Source organism: Pinus tabuliformis, chromosome 4_1 (assembly GCF_031772625.1).
Source record: "Pinus tabuliformis cultivar Carrire ecotype Pingquan chromosome 4_1, CPIR1, whole genome shotgun sequence".
Lineage (NCBI taxonomy): Eukaryota > Viridiplantae > Streptophyta > Pinopsida > Pinales > Pinaceae > Pinus > Pinus tabuliformis.
The window spans coordinates 682,274,063-682,280,415 of record NC_142303.1 but is presented as its reverse complement, the minus strand read 5'-3'; the positions used below and the strand labels follow the sequence as shown (position 1 = coordinate 682,280,415).

At 32.0% G+C, this 6,353-nt stretch overlaps 1 pseudogene; it reads right to left on the bottom strand.

The window, feature by feature from the left end:
- Positions 1–4,430: 4,430 nt before the first annotated feature.
- LOC149177967 (uncharacterized) lies at positions 4,431–5,516 on the bottom strand (annotated as a pseudogene).
- Positions 5,517–6,353: the final 837 nt, after the last annotated feature.

Here is a 6,353-nt window from a genome sequence, read left to right as displayed (position 1 = left end):
AAAACATCTTCAATTCTCATTCACATCACATCGGTTTTGATTTCCAAAACATCTGCCAGAAATCCAACCTTCTTGAATTTTTTAACCACAATAACTATAGTGATGTGAGAATGCTACCCTCCTTTCCTTTTGATTATAGAAATAAAATTTTAAAAAATCTCAACTAATTTATTTTCTTAAAGTCTCATAGACCTCATCAGTCTTACTCGACATTAATCATTATCATTCATATATATAAATTATATAAATTATATATATATAGTTAAATATCTAAAATATCTTTCTATCAATCTTACTCAAAATTAATCATTATCATTCATATATATATGGTTAAATATCTAAAATATCTTTCTATCAATATTCTTTACATTATAATAATAAAAATTTACCTAAAAATTGGATTAAAATATTTATATTTATATTTTTTGAAATAGTATGTTAAAAATCACTTTTTAAATTATAATTACAAAATTATTATAATTAATTTTTTTGAACTTAATTTTTTATTATTAATTTTTTTATTATATTTTTGAAAGGGGAAAATGAATGGGCTAAAATTAATAGGGAAAAATAAAATTTAAAAACTATCATTGAATTGTAAGATATTTTTATTACTTTTAAAATTATAGTTAGAACATAGTATAATCAATTTTGTATATTGATTTAATATTTTGGTAAGAAAATTTCGTACTTCATTTTCAGTGGAAAGTTAGAAATGGTTCTATGAAAAAGTAAAGGTTGAGACTCTGATTAATGATGGATTGTAAAAAATAATCAATTACAATATAGCCACTGATATTTTGATATTTAATATCTATATTAATTATTGACTTGTATTCTTGGAAGAAAAAGGTTGGATTAATTTGATTTGAATAGTGAGAAGCCTCATCCTTTGAATTCAAAATGTTTGTTTTATGATTAAAACTAGTTAATCATCCTCATCCTTTGAATTAATGTTAAGTTAAAATTATTAAACATTTTTTTATTTGACATATCAACTATTTCTGATAATTACTTTAATAAGAAAACGGTTAGGAACAACAAAGTCACTTATTCTATTTTTCCATATTTAACTCTTCCAAATATGTTTGAGTGGCTTTTCATTACAAGCTCACTTGATAACATAGTGTTAAGAAATGATGGGTAAATGATAGAAACTCTATTTAAATTTTGAAAATAACTATAGAGTAATATAATTTTGGCATTGGAAAAAATTAATAAATAAAAATAAAAATTATTTTTAATATAATTATGATTTCGGTAATTTTATAGGGTTATAAAATTGTTTTTATCATAATATTAAATAATATTAATGTTTTCTCTAATTTATAAATTTATAATTTTGAGATTAAAAATAATATCAAATCTATTTTTTTCTTTAAGATTTCCATCTATTAAAAAAAAGTTATGAATATAGAAATAAAAAAGATCTATTTTTAAATGAATTAAAAACTAATTTGCTTCCTTTATCTAGTATAGACAACATAGAAGATCTCTATCATAATTTTACTACAACCCTCTCATATTCTATTAACAAATTTTCAGTTGAAGTTTCAAGTAATAAAACAAATAGCAAAACCAACCCATGGTATGACAAAGATTGTAAAAGTGTGAGGAGAGCAATTAAGGAAGTTGTTGATGAATCTCTTGAAATTGGCTAGATAAAAATATACAAAGCCCTATCTAAAAGAAAAAAGACAGTATATTCGTAAAAGACAAGAGAATCTCTTACACCTCTCTAAGGTAGCTCCTAAGAAATTCTCGAGGCAGATTCTAACTAGGAAAACTAAAGATAATAATAAAATTGCTTTACACTACTAGAATTCCTATCTTAAAAAGCTTAATGAATCTCCAAATGTCATGGGAAACTTTGAAACCCTGCTCACAACAAAATATTTTTTCTCATTAGAAGACATTCATTTTGGGTTTAATCACTTAGCTAATGGGAAAGCTAAGGACATGAAGGTTACCAGGTGGAAGTCTTAAAAATTGGAGGTCCTGTTCTTGTCCCCCACATTCACAAGCTTTCCAATCAAGTGGTCAAGAAAGGGTTCCCTAAACCATGGACTCAAAGCCTCATTATCCCTATTTTTAAAAGTGTGGATATAAATAACCCCTCTAATTATCAGACAATTATGATCAGCCCTCTCCTAGCCAAGTTATATGGTATTATTTTGGAAAGGAAGTTGAGCATATGGCTTAAAAGTGAAGGTAAGAGGGCTAAAGGCCAAACGGATTTTAGAAAGTAGCACTCAACAACAGACCACCTCATTACGCTTCGGATCATTGTGGAGGAATGCCGCAATGATAAATCCAATCTCTTTTGTTGCTTTGTGGACTTTAGAAAGGCTTTCAATATAGTTCCTAGAAACAACCTTTGGAACACATTAGAAGAGCTAAAGGTTCCTTTTGAGTTGAGAGCTGTTGCTATAAGGTTATACGAGAATGTAATTGCCAAGTTAAAGAGCAATGAGGGATGGTCGAAAGATATGAGGTGTAATATCGGAGTTAAACAAGGTTGCCCCCTCTCCCCTACCCTATTTGGCATTTACATAGACAAGCTAGAGGGTTGTTTAGAGGAAGTAGGATGTGCTAGCACGATCTTAGTTAGGACAGTCATCATCCTTCTTCTCTACTCTGACGATATTGTTCTTCTTGCAAGATGCCCATCTGATTTTGATAAGCAACTTATACTTCTTAAGGATTTCTGCTCTACCATGGGTATGATTGTTAACACTCACAAAAAAAAAGTTATGATTTTCAAATCTAAGGACACTTACGTTAATTTTATGTATGACAATAGTAACTTGGAGGAAGTGTCTTCCTACAAGTACCTAGGAATTGATATTCATCACAAGCTCAACTGGAACTATAGCACGAGAAAAGGATTAATGGGGGATGGAAAGCTTATTTTGGTCTTGAAAATAATTGTAAAATGGAAAACCTCGTAATGTGGGATAGAAAGAAGTTCCTCTTTGAAACTTTAGTCACTTTGGTTATCTTATATGGACGTGAGGTTTGGGGTTGTAGCATTTCTAAAGAATCCTCAAGAAAGATTGAGCAAATCCAGAAGCATTTTATAACGTATAACCTCAAAATTCAAAGCAGCACACCCTATCCTATTCTCCTTATAGAAGCGTGTCTTTCTCTATTGTACAAGCACAAACTCAATAACATAGGAGATCATGGACTTCTTAAGCTAGCTTTAAATTACAGCCAAAACCACCTAAGGTTCAAACGAGGTTGGTATCAAGACACGAGGGCTTGGTTAAACCATTGGGAGATCGACAGGAATGTTGCATTACAAAACATTAATAACATTAAAAATATTTTTACGTCTAAGTTCAAAGAAAAAATGTGGTGTGAGAAAGATTTAGCAGCTAAAACAAAATTAAGATATTATAAGGAGGTCATCAACCCCACCCTAGAAGATCAAAATTATCTCACAGTTTTAATTAGCTCAAAGAAGAAAATTAATATAGCCAAGATTAGAACCAACTCTCATGAGCTCCATAGTTAAACGGGTTGTTGGGCGGTTCCTAAAACACCATGGATGGAAAGGTTGTGCCATCTCTGTGAGAATACAAACATAGAGGATGAAAATCACTTCCACTTAAAGTGCCCCACATACAAACACATTAGATTAGATCTTAGTTTCAAAATATTTGTTGCAATACTGACCTTCGTAGCCTTTTACGTTGTCAAAATTACAGTGAGCTAGGGAGGCTTCTCTCCAAGCTTTTTGAGCATAGGAATAAAATCTTAAATCAAACTAAATAATTCATTTCTTTAGGGCCGATAGACCAAAGTTTGGTCTAAGTGGACGTTAACCACCACCACCATCATCATCATCAATTGTTATGTAAATATCATATAATTGTTATATAAATATAATATACTTGACATCACTAAGTCATTAGCATAAACATGTTAATTTTTAGGTTTTAGAACTAACTATTATTATTTGAATTTTAAATTTTAAATAATAAATTGGGAAATACTTGAAAACTTTTTTTTAATGTTTGAAAAAATGTATAATTAAAAATCGTTGTTAAAAAACACAGAGTTGTTTTGATTGCAATTTTCTGGATTTTTCGGTGTAGGAATCTCGTTGAAAATTTTGAGGTGAAATTTTGATTTGTGTTATTTAAACTAGTTTTTTGACTATATATGGATTCAACATCTTGAAAAGCCCTAGAGCATGTCAATTGTGTAGGTCTTACCGATCAAAGTTGTGATTTCAATAAATTGCTACCAGATTTTTAGAAAAACTACACTGGAAAAACTTCCAAGAAAATCTCACTAAAGACAACTCCAAAATACAATTATAATTAAAAAAAAAAATAAAAATAATTTGTTAAAGAAATAAATAAAATACATTTAAATAAAAAGTGAGTATCATTGAAAGTGAAAAAAAAAAAAATTTATTAAAAAAAATTATATTTAAATAGGAAGTAAATTATCCATTGACGAAACAATTACGAAATTAAAAAGAATCTTCATTTTTAGTTTGTCCAGATTACAGTGTGGACCAACTCCATGCCCAAAACCTTGCAATGTCTGGGAACTTGGTTTGGATAGCTCGGTGGTTGCATGGACGCAATCTTCGCTACATAATTTCTCATATGTGAAAGCACGATGGAAGAGGAGACCACAATTTCTAATGTTAATGTTAAATGGACTGAAACTGGAACTTCAATTGCCAAATTCCCAAAACACGTTGCGAGGGATATTCCGCGATTCTAGGATTTGCAAACACGCGGGGATTCTTTTATCGTCTCAAGCACTGGTTTCCAATACCTAAAACCGCGTACCCTGTGCTGGCTGAACCCCAACCCCGACTCTGTCGGTTGGTCTTCATCTTCATTTAACTCCAACTTTGGCACCACAAAACCATCTTTCAATTTTATTTGCAATTGATTTGTCTTCTCGGCACTGCCATTGTCTGAAGAAAATTCACATAAATGGCCACTGCCAACGGCTGGAAAGATTCTAAGGGCTTTCTAAGGGCCGAGTTGCATTGGGATGCTAACAAATTAAGCGACGCCATGTCAGAAGACGATAGTACACACCGCAAATATTTTTGCATTGGCAAAAGAACATAGACGGCTCCCAGCGCTAAATCCTGCTCAGGACGGAGTGCAACGATGCGACGGCCTGCTTGGAGATCATTGAAATTGCACGCGAATTGTTGGGGATTGTCCACCATAAGCTCTCCCACCTTAATTGCCTCCCCAAATTGTTGAATGCCACCATCGCTCCACCTTATAACTTTCGCTGCCGCGGTGGTTCTGCACGGTTTAAAACAGCATAGATGATTCCCCATTGATTCCTATTTCTTGATTTCAAGCTTTAGTTAATCGACTGTTCTCCACTAATCGATCTATTTATTTCCTCTCAGCGCTCACCTGAGTGAAGGGAATAGTAACGGATTTATGTGCGAAAGAGCGATAACAGGAAGCCTCTGAGAGTACGCGAGGGGAAACCCTGAAGATAGGGATAATGGGTAGTTGGTGTGATCTGATCAGATGAGGATGAGGTCTATCCTTATAATATGTAGATGATATATAACACATTTAAGAAGAAGCCGTCCACAATCGAGATGGTTGCGGAAAACGCAATGAAAGACTCCAAACGCGGATGCAGATGACTCAATCCACCGAGTGCCCTGTGCCCACTATACCTCATCCTCGTTCGTCCAATGTCCACATTATCTGTTTTTTTTATTCTTAATAGATAACCTAGGGATTTTTTTTCCCTGGAAAAAGTTCACTCAATCCAATTCTATGGATTTTTTTTCCCTGGAAAAAGTTCACTCAATCCAATCAGTGACCACTATCAATGGTCATCATTGACTGATGTGGGCGTTCATATCCGCGATGCAGTGTAGGCAAGGAAAAAATATATACAGCTGTGAAAATTGATTGGATATTCTAATCATCATATTAGTAAGAAAATTGAGCGTAACTTTGTATTATTGATTTTAAAATACTCCAGAAAATTTAACACAGATGAAAATTTCTCAGGAGATGGCCTGCAAAAATGACTCAAATTTGGAATGCACAATAAGCTAAAATGGCCATGTACATCACAAACCTTATATCTAGATTATTCCAAATTTTTGTTGGCTTTAAATAGTGTTGATATTTACTTCCAGATTCGGTACAGTATCCAAACGTATGGTACAGAAAAATTAGAAACTAAATACGAAAACTGTTGGAAGATGATTTCATGGCATGCTATTTTATTAGTGTAGTTTAAAGAATCTATAAATTAGCTGGAAAATAATAGAAATTTTGGTTAGATTATCATAATAGAAATTTTGGTTAGATTATCATAAAATTTAGTAGAAA